We start from the raw sequence: 18,850 nt of genomic DNA on the forward strand, positions 1-18,850 counted from the left end.
GTGGATGCAAGTGTAGCCAGCTCTACTGATACCTAGCTTCAAGTGGTCCTAGCTTACCAAAATCCAGACCCACAATTTCCTTTCCTGTGTTTCTCATCTATGTCTGGCAGACAGTGAAGCTTTGTTTCTTCTCCAAGTACTTTTTCCATTGATCGTTACAGCAGCTTTGTTCCAGCCAACATATCTATTGTGCATGTCAACCTTTCCTTAGGCCAGGCGCTGCCCACTTTCATGCTTTGTAAAACACAAAATGTACTTTAGCATGAAACAAAGACATTAATAATGATTTTTAAATTCAGATATACTAATTAGTTTGTGAGTAACACATTCCATCACCAGTGCATGAGCTGAAAGAAAACAGCCAGGAAATCTAGATTACAGTCACAAGGAGGAGTCTCAATTATTCCAGTCTTAGCATGCGTAACTGTAATGCCATTAAGCACTCTGTTATCCAACTCTTTTTAAAAGTAAGTGTTAAAACTAAAAAAACCCAAGCCACCATGTAAATGCCTCTAAATCTAGAAGGAAAATGTGGTTTAGATTGACAATTTGGATGTCTTGGGAGTTCTTGAATTCCCCAAAGGCCTTCCTTACCCACTTTAACAAGAAGCTTTGCCTATGATATTGATCCTGTATATATCAAGCATGAGTGAAGGGAACCTTCCCTTTTTATTTTGCTATATCTTTGCAGCAAAGCTGGAGACATAATTGACTGTTAACCAGTGCCCTAATTATTCCAGTAATAAATCCTTGGCAATACAACAGCTAGACAAACAGATAAAAATAATGAGTGGTACAGAGACTGCTGTGCAGCACTTTTTCCCATTAAAAAGTACTGCTTTCAGTTGCTTATCACTTTGCCAAACAAATCAAGCTGAAATGTGGAGTGTCTGCTGTGAAGCTGATTTTTCTGGGAAAAAGTTCTGCTAGAATGGAAACATTTATGAGAATGAAATTGTGAGATGGGAGAGGGAGGGAGAATAAACTGCTCGTCTGCATTAAAAAAAAAGTTACTCCAGACACTTCACTGATGTGTTGTTGCACTCTGGAACTGGGATTTATGATCAAGACGAAATAAGGCTATTTGATATTAAAGGTGTTCTGCATGGAATTCCAAGATTATGCTCTTAGATCAAATCCAAAGCAGTAATTCCTTTCTGCTGCCTTGGTCAGATGCTTAATACTCCAAAAGGGATTTTGATACACCTGAACTTTTGGGACAATAACTTCTTTGAGATTAAATCTATGACAGCAGTTGCTTCCATGATGTCTGAATCTCAGTCTCAACCTGTTTTCAGATGGGGACCTGGTCAAAACTATTCCCCCCAAAAACAAATCTAAACAACACCTTTCAGGTGTCTGATTAGCCAAAATGGAGTATAGTTAGTTCAAGAAAATGTTATTACTGAGAACAAAAGTAAACTGCAATACTTACTCCAATTGGAAATTAAAGATCTATGGAGCTCAGGCTTGATGATCCAGAGTGATTCTGTGCTGCTAGAGGTGGATACATTCATGAACACAACACCTAGGGAGGAAAATGTACTGCTCATTCAAAAAATGAAGAAAGCAGGAATTTGTCCCCACAGTCACAATATTCATCATGCACAGCATAGCTAAAACCCTCAAGTTAAAGCCACAGAAGGACAGGGGAGCATTTCTTGCTAGCTCAGAAGACAGAAACTGGGAAGCTCTGGGCTCCCTGGAGACACAATGTCTGCTCTGCTGCAGCACAACATGCTGAGCATTACACTGTGTTCATTTTTGACTGTTTCTCATCTTTCCCAGGCTGATCAGCTTAAGCATCAAGTTCTTCGCTTCTTTTTTTCCTTTCAACAGATGACTGAGTGGATTCCTGGTAAGGATTCCCATGAAGTCCTGTTTGAGCAGGTACTGCAAATTTGGGAAAATTGCATTGTTATTGTTATTATTTTTATTTATTAGTATTAATATTAACTATTTTCACAGTGATATTTATGGCCCAATATGAGTTGCTGGTTCCACCTGTGTGCCAGGCAACATAGATGATCACAAGCCTGATCCTATGAGGAGTTACGCAGTCCTGGGTGGTGTCCTTTCTTGGGAGTCCCACAGTAATCCCAGTTTCATTGGACTGCGCTGCAAAGTCCAGGCAAGAAAGGACAGACCATGGCCCAGAACAGCAGGCAAAGCTTTAGGAAATACCAAAACACAATCACGAAGAAAGGTGGTTGGTAGGAAGAGAGACCTGTGGAGGTAACCCATTATGACTGCATGGCAAAGAGACAGCCCTTGACTGGGAAAGCTGGGCAGACAGCAGCTGTGAGGAAGAGAAGCCTATCCCTGTGGCAGAGCAAGGAGAGTATGCAAGTAGCCTAAGCCCCGCAAAAGTCAGAAACGGGATCAACATCTTCCACATCCCAGACAATTCCCTGCTCATTCCTCCTCCCACCCACACTTGTGTGTCTCTGCCGCTTGATCCCTCCCTGACCCTTTGGTCCTGAGGTACCGGTGCCATTTCAGGGTATTTTTGGGGTGTTTCCATTGAGGCCATCAAGTGAACTGGTGTGTCCCTTGCCAGACATGGCAGGGGCTTGGCTGGGGCAGGTGGGGGCTGAGGTGCAGTGCTGGGCAGCTGGGGACGCGCTGATGGGCGGCGTATGTGGTGGCTGCCAGTGTGGATGAATATCTGCTTTGTTTTCAGGAGCTTCTGGAGGCAGGAAATGGGAATGTCTGTGAGCAAGTTCTGCCTTTGGATTTCAAATCAACTGTTTTGTTTCTTGTTAAAGTCCCAGGCCGCTTGCCGGTTGTTTCCTCAGCATAAATCAAAGACATAAGTCCAGCTGTTTTCTTGTAAGGTGAAAACACAGTCATTTTTGTTTTACTGCTTCTTTTCATTTAGTCCTTCACTGGAAAAATTATAAAATTGAACTCTTCTTATAGCCGTCTGCTAAAAATTGAAATCTCTGCCCTCTCTCCAGAAGTCTTCTAGCTCAGCCAGAGGGTTGTTTAGCTTTCCCTAGGCTAATACATTCTTAGAGGTTTCAGTTCTGTGGTGAAAGTTGTAATTTTTTTCCTACAAGACTCTTAGTAATATTTAATAACAGTTGAGTGGGCTAAGTTGATCTTGAGCCTTCAATAAGAGGTATGGAGGAAAGTAACATTATTTGGTTTAAAAGCTGGTGCTTGGCATTCCAGTGACAAATACTACCCAAACAAATATTTCTAAAGCAAACATCTTAAATAATGGTTGTTCTTTTCTTCAAGGTTTTCTTTTCTTTAATTTTTTTTATTTTGTTATTTTCAAAATGTTTAGAAGATACAGACTGAAGTGTTTTAATACCTGAACATAGTCCTGTGAGCTAAGGTACCAAAGGCTTCCTGCTAATACCTGAAAGACCAGGAAAGGCTTGCTTTCCTGAAGAATTGTGCACTCTAGTAGGAAAGCTCTTCTGAGATACATGCAAAACTGAGTGAGAGGCACTCAAAAGAACATGATAAAACATCAAGATCAGGACAGGAGGCTTTCCTAAAATATGAAGTAGGAAGTAGTTTCCAAATCAACATGAATATATATGTGTGTATATCCTAGTGTGCTTTCATTTTCTAAAGACAGAAGGAAAGACCTCCTGAACTGGGGTATCTCTTTGCTTTGAGCTGATGGACAAACTGCTAAAAATACCCAAGAAATATTATCTGAGCCTTAGAGAATTGGAAAATTATGTTACAATCTCAGGTGTAACCTTCATGAAAGGGCAAAATTCAAAATTTAGGGTAACAAGAGAAGCTTTTGTTCTGGAAGTAGAAGATGAATGTGAGTTAGTTTTGAGGACAGAATCTTTCTCAATCTCCAACTCCTCATCTCAAAATTCAGAGCACATATTTTCTATAACACTTACCCAAATATTCCACTCAATGTCTGACTAAGTCCAGGAAATTCCCATCATAAATCTTTTTCTTATTTGAGAAAGTTGGAAGGTAATTTCCAGGAGATGGAGAATTAATTGTCAAAACTCTGGATTTTCAGAGTATTTATTTACTTGAAGGTTCCTCTTGAGCAAGTATTTGGAACCAAAAGCATGACATCAACTGAGGGGGGGAGAAGCATAGGAAGAAGTCGCAGTTTCTTTCATAAGAAGTTAAACAACTGTGTGCCACTTGAAGTGCACTGGTTTAGCTGCTGTTGCTGCACTGTCTCATATAAGGGACTCTGAAATTGAAAATAGTCAGACAGAGCTATATTTCCTATTGAAATGGGTGTCTTCTTATGCCTCATAGCTTTGCCTGCTTGTGGTATCCACACCTTTGGGCTCACAGACTAGCCAAAGCAGACGAGAGGCAAACATGGCTGAACAGCAGGACCAAGTGTTCACAAGATGCACACGGTGTTTATGCCAGGACAATAAAGAAAAGTTTTCATATATTTATGTGCTTTCTAACCAGAAACTATGGAGGCACAGAGAAACATGTTAAAACTTCTTGTATAATGCAGCAATGAAGGATGGGAAAGGTTAAAAAAGGAAAAGCTTGAAAAAGGAAAAGCTTAGTCAGGAAGAAAGTGTAACTCAATAAATAAATGGAGAGAGTCAGGGACAAAAAAAAGAAAAAATAAATGAGACTGTTACAGAAACAGGGGAAAACAAAAAAAAACAATAATACTTGATTTCAGAGGTGAAATATAAGCTGCTAAATAGCACAATTCTTATTTTTATGTAAAGAAGGATGATAAAGCTTATCCATTAATGTGTACAGATAGATACACATATGCATATCCTGCCTCAACATGCAACGAACAGGCAGGGTTTGACTGACTTTTATGCATGGCAGGAAATAAAATGAAATGCATTTATCAAGCACATAACCGAGTATCATCTGCTCACTTTTAAAACTGTCTGAAAGGCAGAAGAGAACTTCTCCATCTGTATCTCATGGAGGGATCTCGGGGAATATTACCATATGAATTTAATAAAAAGTTGCTGTCATTGGCATTTTTATAAATAAAAGCTTTGTTATCTAGGCAAGAGGTGATTGTCTGCTATCATGGCTCAGTCAGGCTCTAGTTAAGTAAAACCTGAAACCACGCTTTCCATATTTTCTTGAGAAAGGCCATGCCACAGATGACCAAGGTCAGCTGCTGGTCTGGGGCTGTTCTCTCAATTTTGGTCTCACCTGCCTATTAATGGATCAAGTCTGAGTAGTGGAGGAGCTCAAACCCTGTGTAAATGAGTCAAAAGGCCTGTTTCATTCCCAGCTGACTACAAATTCACAATCAAAGACTAGGTGATATGATTTGAATATATAGCTTATCTTCTTCCAGAATTTTCTGTTAAAGTGAACATCAAGGTACAAACTCCGGAAAAGGACCAAAGTCGCAGTATTAGAGCCCAATACCGTCTACACATTCAATAGGACATGGAGAAAATCAGGTCCTAGTTTCAAACATAAAAAACCGAGCAAACTGTTGAAATGCAAAGGAACAAGTTGTATATTAAGCATGTATTTTATGTTAGAATATACATAATATGCATTCTACTATGTTAGAATAGTAGAATCATAAAATGGTTTTGACGTTATAAGTGTTGTATTTCTACAGTCATTTCATAACACAGATAAAAAGGGAGGCAAAAAAGGGGAAAAAGAAAAGCAAAAGTTACTCTGGCCACTATTTTCAGACATCTGTGCCAGATCTTTAAAAGTGCCAGATCTTTGGTCCTCTTCAGCTGCAGAACAGTTTGCCTGCACGAAATGGATATGCCAATCTTGCTCAACAGCATTTGGGCAAGACAGAATAAATTGGGACCAAGCTTGTTCCAGCCCTCTCAGACTTTCTCTGGTCCCAGGAAACACAAAGCATTCTAGCATTCTTCACCTTTAATAGGCATTTCCTCACACCGAGCCACTTGTGCTCTGTAGCTGTTTGGTATTTGGCAAACCTGTATGGAATAGCTGGCAAGAGAAACTGCAGCAAGAAGTTTGTGCAGGACTAATCATTACTTGTATCCCCCGAGGAAGGAAACATGTTTTCTTCTTCCTTTAGCATAGCTACTTCCTGTAATCTCTTTCAGTCCTTCCCTTAGTTCTTATTTCACATGTATTCTTATTTCACCCGTTATTGCTCTCTTTATCTTGGCTTTAATCTCTGAGAGACAGGCACTTCATCCTTTTCTATCTTTGCAAGGTGTCTAGCACAAGGACACACTGTTTTCCTTGGGCCTAAGCATCTCTGGCTATGGTAAGCATGCAGTAAATTTGATTCCCTACAGTTTTTAAAAGGTATTCCCTAGAAGAACATGAAGTATGCCATGATCTGCCTTGTTTGCACAATTATTCAATGTTTGCCCATACAAACTCATATTGATGTCTGACCTACAAGTCTAGCTGTAGCCTCAGTTGCCACTTTGAAAAAATGAGCACAGAAGTGGTTAATTTCTATTGGATTCTGTGACCCACAGATGTGTTATTTTAGATTTGAAATGCTGGAAGTAATTACTTGTCACTCAGTGTAGAATGGTGACAGCTCTTGTCTGCTTTGTTAGCTACCTTTTCCGTAATTCTTCATTTAAGTGAAAGACGATGCATCATCTCTTACAGACCACAGGTATTCCTTTGCTAAAACAGGTCTGTTTTAGAAAAAGCACCACCAAGCTTCTTGGTGAGGTCTGAAGACAATGCCAAGCAGGTGAGGTTTGAGTGATGGGGACTGACTCTGAGAAAGGAAAGGAGCTGAAGTGACTTTGATATCTACTGCAGAACAGAGCCAAATGCATCTAAGTTTAAGAATTTAATGAGAGTTAAGTGATGTTGGCCCTGTCTTAATATTTTTAGTGACCTTGTTCCAGCAATCACACTGAGCCCTCTTGCTTGGCACAGAGTTGGATTTTCCTCCCCATTAGGGCTTCAAGGGATTGGGAGCTGGCAGGCATCTTTGAGGAACATGGCTGGATCAACACTGGCAGCAGGACCCCCTCTCCTGTGCCTAAATTATGACTTTCTAAGAAAGCAGATGAAGGCTGTGCAAAGTGCAATAAGTAATAACTCCATTGCTGCCTCTCCCTTTCTTCCACTATCTCAGCTCATTCTTCTCACAAAATCAAACAGTTCCTCCTTGACAGCAGCCTGAAATAGAGGCTCACTTGGCTTATATCTTGTCTGTCACCAGGATTTAAATATTTCAGGCCGCAGGAGCACAGCCGGTTCCTCATTGGTTAAAGCCTGATGAGACTGGTTTCCTAACAGGGATGGGTTTTATTCATGGCCCTTCAGGTTCTCCCTTTTCCAGTCTTTAGCTCTTTCATGGCTTTGGGTAATAGCTGACTTTCTTAACTGCCCTGAGAAACACTGCAAGAGGAGTTCCATTATGCACAATCAATGGAGCCCTGGGCTCCCTGCTCCCCTGGCTATTATGGGAAGAGAAGACTCTTTAGTCCTTAGACAGACAAGAGGGACTTTTTTCTTCTTTTAAGTTATTATTTGAAAAGTTGATCACAGAACTGCACAAGCCCCTCTTTGCATTTTATATTCATATATAAAAACCTGCCCTCTGTGGAACTTATGCCCTGTTGACAAAGGGCACAGCTGACAGAAAAAGAAAGTAAGACTACAAAACATAATTTGCAATCTGTTGAGAATAAATCTTGTAGGCAGTTCAATTTTTTCTTTCACTGAACACTTTGGCACCTGAAGGGTCAGTAAATAACTCAGAGGCAGAACTGAGATAATGGCTCAGAAGGTGAAAAGATACACACAGAAACAAGCAGAAGAAATTGTGCTTTTTCTATGTAGTTATCTTTGAGAGGATCCTTTCTACCAGGAATAAACCTTCTGGAGAGCAAGATAGGGTAGTAAGAGTACACCTTACTGCACTGCCTTATGGGCAGCCCCCAAAACAGAAAGGACCTGTCGAATATCAAAGGAAATGAAAACTTACTTTGCTGCTGGATCATTTGGGCATTTTGTATGATTTAAGTGAGAATTTAAACCTATTGAAGAAATTCATGATGTGATCAAAAAATCAGAAAAAGGATAACCTCCCTGCCCCACCATTTTGTAGCTAGGTTGATGGAGCGGGACTGAAATTCTGGGGTACCTCAGGACTCCCCACCCCAGGAGGCAGCATCCTCTCTGAGGAGATAAATCTTGCCCTCCAGCCATGCTCAGATGAGTGGAAAACATGGGACTGGCCAGCAGTGAATTTGCCAGTTCGGGTCACAATAAATCCCAAGCCTCTCCTGTCTTCCCACAGGTAAGGGAAGCAAGGAAGAATAAGGGCCCCTACAAGACTGATGCAATGAGCACTTTGTGATACTAACACAGCTGATCTTTATGCTGATAAATGGTAATAAATGCAAGCCTTTACCTTAATTCAGAGCATCTTCAGCTTCAGAAACAATATATAAGAAGAGCACAACTCCAGAACTTCTATATAAATGTAGTGTATTTGTAACCTGACACATAACACAGCTGGTGAGTATGGACAGTATGTCTCTTTAACTACATTTCAGTCGTGCAGCAACTGCTTTTAATAAACTTTGCCTGGCTTATCTCTTGGAAACTAAAAAATGTGATTGATGAGCTTCTGAACTAGTGTTTCATTTGAACTGAAGCTTTCACTGACTGATAAATACACCAGACTTGCTCTGGTGTTCCAGCTTATCTGAGCTCTACAGGAATAATGCTGCAGAAATATCTCCACAGCCTTCAGGAGAAAAAAGCAGGCAGATATTTCTAAGGCTTATCAGCCCACACTAAAGTCTGATCAGCCTTTAAGTTTTACTGCTAATCTTCAGTAAAAACAGATGCAAAAGCTTCCTAATGTTTTTAAGGTTAACTGCAAACCCTTTTCTTCAGCATGGCACCAAAACCATACTAATTCCCTTTCTCAGACAGCTTGTCAGTTCTCCTTCCCCTGCATTTCCCTGGGTCCTCTTCTACACTCCACTGCAGGGGCTGGGCAGCAGAGACTGAAAATACAGGGAGATGAAACCAGTTCAGGGCAATACCTTACAGGCTGGAAAAGTGCTGAAATGGACTGAACTGGAAGCTGATCTCACCTTACCCGAATAAAGTTTGTCTAATCATATAGCTCTAACTTTAGTCAGTGCTTTGGGTTTCTTCAGGGTCTGCTTCACAAGCATTAGGAACTTTAACAATAGCATCTAAGGAAGTTTATTAAAGGGTTAACTCCTTAGGAGTTTTAATATTATATTCTTTACCCAAGGCAATAGACAGCTTCTTCAGAGTCATTCCATTCTAATGTGTAAATGCTGAAAGCAATTAGATTGCGTCCTATGCATATGAAAGTATTTAGCAGAAAAACTTTGGAAAAAGTGACTTTTCATGAGCAGCTGCCAAATATTTTCTAAAAGTTATTGCATTACTTATGACATAAGAAGTTTTAGTTTTTAAAGTGAAAGCTGTTTTGAAACATATAATTCCAGAAAAGTATTTTGGTGTGATAAACTTTTTTTTTGACATTTCAGTATGAGAATGGACAACGCAACAGTGTCCATCACAATGTCTGCTGGCCAAAAAATTATATTAATATTATTAATATATAATATTATATATATTTATATATATATAATTATATAGTAATAATCTAAATAGAAAATTTCATGGGAAGAGTTTACATTTTTGTCGAAAACTGGAAACTTAAGAAAGGAAACAAACTATTTGGTTTTGAAGAACTTAAATACCCTTTTTATTTTTAAAACTACAGCCTGAAGTGCCCTCAAGAAATGTTTGGCTGTCATTGCTACTTTGAGGAGAAAATATTCCTTCAGCTTTGCATATTAAATGTGTTTTTTAGACATGGCTTGTGTGGTGTACTGGGTTGCACATTTTGCTGTTATTTCTTAAAAGGCAATAACGAGAAAGAGCCAGCATTTTTCTGTTTTCTCGTCCTTTGTTGCGAAGTAGACGTGCAGACTCTCTAATGCTGTTTTATTTATAGATTTCAAATCCCTCCAGAAGGATCACATGCCCTCTGATGCCTGCAATAAGCCCACTGGCTGTTTATGGCTAGAAAGTTAGTATTCATATAGAGACTAGGGATAAATGAGAACCAGACCCTACATTACTTCAGTCACTGGGGGCGAGTGTCTAAATTAAATGTATGCTATAAAAAGACTTTGGTATTAGTCATGTCTGCTTGATGAAATAAGGTCATGTCTCCTTAATTAAATATTATCAATAGTCTTAAAATATTCTGCTGCCTAATGAAGCCAATTACCACCTGAACTGTTTATACAGTTGCTTTCTCTGGCTTTTGATCCTCTCCATCCCACATATTCTGTCACTGGGAGGCAGAAAGTGGAGTCAAGGGTGCTTGTGATGCAACCTTTCTTAATCATCACCTGCCAATTTTATCAAAGTAAAAATTAAATGTGATGTTCAGAAGGCTAATAACAAAGATAGTCTCTTTCTAATATCTGTGTTTTCACTGACTAGAAAAGGAAACATGTAAACAGAAAAATCAGGTACTCTCTTAAATCATGCTTTGGCTTGCATCTCTGTCTTGTTGATACTTGAGGCACTCTATAAACATCTCTCTGGCTAATGTAACTGCTGCCAAATGATCACAGCAATTCTAATTATAGGAAGAAGTAATTCTTCTGGGGAAAAAAAAAAATTAAGAGGATGTGAATATTGTATTCAGTCACAAGGGGAAAACAGGGATCACCTGTCAGAAGGACATAGCTTCTTTTGGTCTGGGGAAGATCACATCTTTGTTGTGCTTTGGGCCATCTTTTCCCAGGTACAAGGTACACCTTTAAGCATTTGCATTTAAACATAAATATCAGTCACCTCTTTCTGCTTCCCTTGTTTTTCAGTGGAACTGCAGCTTTCTGCATTGAAAAAAGCAGGGAAAGGAACTCCTAGCAAGCTCTCCTAGCATGCAGAGCTCCTGAAGGCAGACTGCAAACAGGCAAGGGGATTTGTGTCTGGGATACAAAGGGCCTGCAATGTCAGCTAGGAATGTGGAGTCTGTGTGGAGTATTTGAACTAGGTATGTTTTATTTTGATATGAATTTCATAAAACTCATTGCAGTAACTGAACACAGTTCGACAGGAACTGGGCTGAAATGTAGAGAATAATCCAGTACAGCTGAGAAAGTCAGCTGAGCACGTTGGTTGGGATTTCAGTATTTACAAAACTGGCAGCCAAAATTTCAAAGATGTCAATTGATTCTAATCTGCATTTTACTCTGTGCTCACAGACAGCTTGCCAGACCGGTCCCCACATCTTCTGCTCACATCTTACATAACCACCCAGCTCAGGCCTACATGCAGATGATGTCAGGCCAGGAAAGCAACTCAGATTATTTAGGATATCCTTAGTTAAGTGAAAGAAGTGCACGTTCATCTGAGAGCATAAATGAATCCTAAAGATATTTGGAGTCAGTATATGTCATGGTCATGTATCAATGCTTGGATTTTTCACAGACTGAGAGGGAAATAGACTTATTCCCTTCTTTTTGAATTCCCACTGTCACAGACTGGGACTGTGGAGGTTTATTAACTCACATGCTCATACCTTTTACCAGCTAAGCCCAATAGCAATGATACTGTTAATCGCTAATCTTAGCATGTCTTACATGCACAGAGAACATCTGTACATTTATCCTAGTAGTATAATGTTTATGTAAATCTTGTCAATGTACTATACACATACATTACACGTGTAGTCTTTCTATTTAAAATTGTGCTTGCTTGAATATAAATATCAATGCAAAATGTAATATTTTATCTAAACACATATTTTACTATTGTATATATTGTGTGTATACAGAATTTGTTAGGAGACAGATACCAAATGCATTTTTAAGGATGGTCTTACTTGGCAAGATGAGAGTTCACTTAACACACTGAATTGCTTAGGGATCTGGTGAACAGGACACAAACCTTTAGATCCCCCTATTGCAACTTCAGATCCAGTCAAAACTAAAAGCAATCAAAAATTATCACCATCCTGACAGTTTGGTGGCCCAGAAGCTACAGGTTGCTTGTCTTGGTCGGTACTGGTGTGAGTCTATCAGAGTTCAGTCCCGCTGGCACATAGCAGATAGGCACATAAACCAGCATCAGCTTCCCCTGGTTGCTCCTGGCAGGGCTGGGGCTGTTCCCAGCGGGACTCCTATACCATACGCCACCAAGTGGTACAGAATCATCAGCTACTTCTCCCCTGGGGAATTTGCTTAATTTCTCTACCTGACCAGGGAGAATCTACAGTCTCGATGGTAAAGCTCAGTGCTAGCTGCATGAACTCTCTTTTCAGCTCCTGTGCACATAAAGTTAAGCTCTTAGCAAGCGGGACTACAGTGTTACAAGAGAGAAATAGTGCAGGCAGCAGGGCCAGGGCAGGGATTGTCCTGACATACTCAGAACTGGTGAGGCTGCACCACGAATCCTGTGCTCAGTTTTGGGCCCCTCACTACAAGAGAGACATTGAAATGCTGGAGAGGGGCCAGAGGAGAACAACGAAGCTGCTGAAGGGTCTGGAGCACAAGTCTGATGAGGAGCAGCTGAGGGAACTGAGGTTGTTTAGTCTGGAGAAGAGAAGGCTCAGGGGGACCTTATTGCTCTCTACAACTACCTGAAAGGAAGTTGTAGTGAGTTGGGGGTCAGTCTCTTCTTCCAAGTAACAAGTGACAGGACAAGAGGTAACAGCCATAGGCTGTGCCAGGGGAGGTTTAGATTGAATCTCAGGATGTATTTTTTCACCAAAAGGGTTGTCAACCACTGGAACAGGCTTCCCAGGCAAGTGGTTGAGTCAGCATTCCTGGAGGTATTTAAAAGACGTGTAGATGGGGTGCTCAGAGACACAGTTTAGTGGTGGACATGGCAGCACTATGTTAATGGTTGGACTCATTGATCTTAAAGGTGTTTTCCAACCTGAATGATTCTGTGATTCTACAATTCACACGGAACGTTCTCAAACATAGCTGCTGCCTACAGGTTGTATACCCTGACAAGCAAGTAAAATATGTAGTGGCTTGGTGAACAGAGGGAGACTTTGTCTTGAGGGCTGTCATTATAGTGTCTTTTATGAGCATTAATCTAATTTTTAAAATGAAACCTTAGTTACCAGCATCATCTTCAAAACTCCTCCTTCCTTGTCCTTTTTGGATTAAGGTGTCAGTCTCATAATTTGGATCCTTTGTCAATACAGATGAATAGTCACCTGAAGACTGAAAGATCTTCAGGATTATCTTCCTCTGTGTTGAAACCTATAAACTAAGGTAAGCACAAAAGAAAAAACATATACCTCCTATGATCATTAAGGCAGGCATCTAGATTCTGTACCTTTTCTTGAAAGAAAGGAAAGGACAATGTGTTTTTGTAGGCTATCAGAAAGATATTTTTAATACATGGAAAAGTTTTATTGTCATTCATTACCAGCTATCCACATTTGGACCTGACAGAGATGCTGCTAGTGTGCCTGGGTTAATTGAGTGAGAAGTACTTGATCAAGAAAACTGACTTTCAGTGTTGTTTGGATTGGTGTAGGATAATTGTAAAACTATTTCAGATGACAGAAGTGTTGTCAGGATACACATTGGTGGCTGAGGCAACACCCACTTCCGTGCAGGAAAGTCATCCAGAGAAATAAAAATACCTTCTAGCAGAGAGAGAACTGTGCCTTGCCCTCACTTGCACTGGTGGAAACTGAACATCACTCACTGCCCTACTTTCCCTTTCTCTATCATTCACTCTCTTAAGCATACAGAGCCATTTTGATAATTATCACACTTAACTATAATAGCTGTAGTGCAAAAAAAAAATAACACCTACGGTGTGACCTCTGAAGGGTAAGAGAATGGGTTATTCTGGCAACGCCTACCAAGCAACGCATACCATCTGTGCTAGGTTTTGCCTTAATGCAAGACACCCCATGTAGAAAGTGTGGAATGGAAGGACAGAACACATATACATTTCCCTGTACATTTTACGTGGTGTCTGGACCCATATATCTCACCAGCTTATTGAAAAGTGACACTGTGCATAGACAGGCAAGGGCTGGTGCAGAAGTCATGCAGACACCCTAAACCTCACTGCTCCTAAAAGAGCAGAGTTAGCACTGCCCTGCTGGGATACTCTGAAGCTGCAATAATACAGTCATCATATGATGAAACTACATAATTTCCTTTCTATCCAGTTACGAGAAAAAGCTGTTATTCTTGTTAATGCATTGCATGAATTTTTGTTCACCTCTGTGGCCCCTGTCTGCTTTACTTATGTTGAGGCACCCAAACTCTTAATTAGATCAAACAATGACATTATCCCTGCCGCCTACAGGTTTAGCTGTTAGCTTGAAGACCAAGATTTAATCACTGAGAATCCTGATCAAAGAGGTATTGTGCAGCTCCTGATGCATGTTATGGTTGTATGAACAATCTGCAAAAAAATGGCAAAATTCTGTGCTATATGTGCTTCGTTTCCATCAGCACTGGATTTCCCATGACCCTCTTTCCTTTCCATTTCCTTGTGTTTGTCTTAATTCAACAGAGTTTTTAAATCTTCATTTTCCAGCTTTACATTAATATATTTTCATTGCAGTATTTTCCAAGAGACTACTCTTAAACAAAGAAAAAGTTTAAAGAATCTAAGTTTTCAGGTATAGTGTCATCACTGTTCTCATTTTGCCTGTATATGGACTGCACAGCAGCAAACTAGCTGGATGTCAGGATGAGTGAGAAGATACTCTGTTTAGCTTGAAATTTTGTCCTTGCATGCAAGTTTTTTTCAGCTGCCTACTAATGAGATAGGTAATTAAACAAGTCACATTAACATATTATTATATTAATTAATACAGATTTCCTGGTAGAATATTTAATCCGATAAAATACGCAGTATCCTGCTGTTCTTTCTGATGTATCTTATTTGGTGGAGTCAATGTGTTTGAGCCTGCACTTGTCAGCAATTCAGAGCAATTATTTTGCTTCCTGCTCTATAGTGATGTAAAATGGGTGTGACATTTTTTGGAATAACAGATTGAGACTGGTTAGGCTGACTCTTGCTACAGAAGTTAATTGCTCTTGCTAATATTGCTGTCACATGGCTGGTCTAGTTCTTGGAGATGTGGATGTACATCTCTGCTTTTTATTTCCTCCATGTCTGCATTTCTGTTAGATGACACAGCCAGAGCAGCATCCAATAAAATTGTCTGTTTGTTCAAGGGACTGAAATATACTTACAAATACCCAAGCCATATCATGTTTAAATAAAACCAGGATTCTCACCTTCTTTAGACTGAAGTACCTTAATGTCCCACAGGACTGAAAAGAACAGTGCCTCTAAGCAATGGCCAGATGCGACTTGCAGGATTAGAGATGGGTCCAGGATAAAGGCCAGATGAAAATGCTTCCTAACTTGGGCAAAGCCAACCCCTTGCATTCAAGTCTCCAGCATGAAGAATATAAATCAAGGTTCCTCATTTTCAAAAATGAGGTGGAGTCTGCTAACTTCTCCATTCTTCTAAGATGTCAGTCACTGTCATCTGTGATTAGTTTCTAGACCAGAACTCCTAACTTTCACTTTCGGAAAAGTTTTGTTAAGGAAGAGTGAATGTGGTAACATGATTGAAATACTTCAGGATGACTGTATCACATATCAGAACTCGATGAGCTCTCATTATGTCACTTACTTTTACTGGACACCCTTCTGCAGCCACATCACCCTCTGAAAATTGCTTATGGGGCTTTGCAGCACCAATGACACTGAGACTGTCAGTGAAATTTAATGATTTGGCACAAAATTACAGGACTTGGCTCTCTGATGTTTGCCTTCCTCAGATGGTGCTTCAAGCTTAACATTTAATAACACCATCCCTCCTGTTTTCTCTTCACTGATATTCAATTAAGAAGTTTATTTAAGTAGACCAGCATTTGACCTCCCCTGCCGCACTTCTCCCTGCCGTGGAGCTCTGCCGCTGCCCACCTGCTGCACAACAAGACTCTACTTAGTCATGATCCCTGGCACACAGTGTGTGCTTACGGTTGATGGCTTGCTTGAAGGAGAACAGACCACTAATAAATTGCACAGTCATTACCCTTTATGCATACTTGTTCTAATAGGTGTCACAGATTCCTGCCTCCTAATAAGGAAAGGAAGTCGAAAAACACATAAATTCTCCCAAGGGAGTCAGACAGCCCGAAGCCACGTTCAACAGCTGTTACTGTTACCATGAATACCAAGAGCAAAACAAGGATTAGAGGGGAGAGGGGGGAAAGAAAAAGGAAAGATGCATTGCCAGGGATTTTGGCAAGGTTTGCTTGGATATGGAATGTGTTTTGCACTGCTCCAATCTATAAAAGCTCTGCACTCCTGCAGCATGTGGTGGAATTTGGAGATTAAACAAACAATGACATTAATTAGTCTATAAATGAATAATTTCATTTATCTGAAGTTTGTATTTCTGTATCTTGCTTGGTTTTTTGAAGCTGTCACTTTAATCTCCAGCAGAAAGGTTTTGGCATTCAGTGGGAGCTTGGATGCTATGTTGTTATTAAACCTAATTCATAAGAGGTTTCAGAAATGTTTTCACAAAGTTTACCTTTTGTCTTCTACCCAAAGCTCTGGTCTTTTCCCTGGGGGCCAGCTAATATGAATCGGAGACTGCCCTGGCTGCCCTGGAGCTATGCTGAGTTACACCGGCTAAGTCTTTGTCCGTCTGTGCTACAGCTGAGAAATCCAAAGGGGAGACTCATGTCTTCTGTGGAGAGGTGTATTTAGTCTATTCTGCTGAGATAGCTTATGGCTTTGGCAGGGAAACTGTTGACAGTGCGTACTGTAAATATAGTTCAAAGTGAATCTGAAGTCTTGGAGCTGCAGCTTTCTCTATGCTGCTTACATTAATTTGTTAAAGGTGCTCAATGTAAGTACGTATGTGTCTATAGAGTTATACCATTGATTAAACACACTTGATACTCTACTGAAAATGGGAACAGGGCACACCACAAACTGCTGCTGCCTTCTGGCAGCAAAACCAAGGTCACAACATAGCTGGACACTAAGGTAGCCATGGCACATGTCACAATCCTGCTGTATTCAGCATTCTTGCATCTGGCCAAATTCCAGTCTGTGCAATTGCTATCCATCTACTTAAAATGTGTGTCTGCATCATGAACCCCTGCCTCTCCTTACCTTCTCTCTTTCCCCTGTCAGTTTTGAGTAGATTCAATATTCCTGACTCTTGACTTAAAACACGGAGCAGCACTGCTCTGCTGTATTGAATGTCTACTGGTTTTAATCCTCATTCAAGCTAACTTCTGGTGCAGGCAAAGTAATATTTACTTTTCAGGCCAAGAGTTATGTCTGCTCTCATCAGAAGACCAAAGGTACAGCAGATCCTAAAGGCAGCAACAACTGAGGGTGAGTGTGTGTATTCTCACAGAACTATCCACTGGAAGGGCTTAGGGTAGATGTCTTTTCTAGCATCTCATGATTCTCTGTTTTTCTATGTGTCCACAGCTTTTCCCACCACCCCCACCCCTTCGTCTTGTAACCCTCCTTGAACACGGACAGGGGTGGTAGATATCCTGTGACAGCTCCCCCATTCCATTCTGAGATATATTTCTATCCCACCTCAGGATTTGGCCTTCTATACATAACCACAAATCTTGCACACTCTGTTAATCAAAACACTGTGTGGCTGAGGTACGCTGTGATGGAAGTATCAAGCCAAGATATGATACTTTTGCCTAGAGTGGAATAAAACAGTTGGTAGCTTAAACAATGAGTATTAAGGCTGGCTGAGATCTTAAAAACACCATCAACTAATTCCTACCTGAATTTAAAATAGGATAAAAAAAAAAAATCCACAAGGAACTTTTTGACAATTATCAAAACATGCTTTTCTAAAAGTATTTGTGGCAAATGAGAGTAACCAGTAATATTACCTAATATTCCTAACCAGTTTAAGTTCCTGTCCAATGTCAGTCTTAACCCAAACTAAAAATATGCTACTTATTGAGCTGGAAGAAGGTTTTGATTTACAATTATGCCTTGATGGATTACCTGAAAGCACAACCTTCAGGCAAACTGTGATTAACTTGACCAAAGACATCTGCGAGAGCCATCTATGGCCTAAAATTATGACCTTGGTATTCTAGGCTGAAACTAGACACCATTTGAATTGCAGCACTGAAAAACTTCTACAGAGGTTTTTGTTTAGGAAGCGAGCAGGTTTTTTAGCTTCAGCAGTTCAGCAGAAACACCTCCTGTGAAGTTACAGGGGGGAAAGAAAGTACTTCCTTTTTTTTTTTTTTTGTTTTGCAGCCATTACTTTAAAAAAAAAACTCCAAACACGCCCAGCAAAGCAAAAACAATTAATAACCTGATGATTAGCAAATGCTGTAGACATAGGTTTGGATTTCACTTAGCAAGATTTATGGAGTTAAATATGAAAGTATGGCTCTTGAAAGCCATGTGCTCATAATTAGCTGGAGTTTTACCCCTGGATACTGTAAAATCACAACATGCTGTCAGAGCCCATTTTCTGATCCTGTTATCAGCATAGAATAAAGTTTTCCACTAAATGCAAACAGATTTACAGGTGCTAAACCAGCTATTTTATCAGTGGGAAACAGGCTACCTTTTGTTCTCTAAAAAGGCATTTCATGATTTTACATTGGTCAATTGATCGTACAACAAAGAGAAATAAAACAATTTTTGTCATCTACTGAAACAGAAGAAGATACAATGTGCAAATAAACTCAAGAAAAGTGACTGCCTCTCTGAATGTGGGATATACAGTCTTGCATATTGTCACCTACTGTAAAATAAAAAAAAAAACACAAAACCAAGAAAAAGATCAAAGCAATGCCATTCCCTTCTTATTGCTGAGAATGCTACATAAATCCTCAGTGTT

Source organism: Pezoporus wallicus, unplaced genomic scaffold (assembly GCF_028554395.1).
Source record: "Pezoporus wallicus isolate ANWC-B61680 ecotype Strahan unplaced genomic scaffold, APGP_CSIRO_Pwel_v1 contig_708, whole genome shotgun sequence".
NCBI lineage: Eukaryota > Metazoa > Chordata > Aves > Psittaciformes > Psittacidae > Pezoporus > Pezoporus wallicus.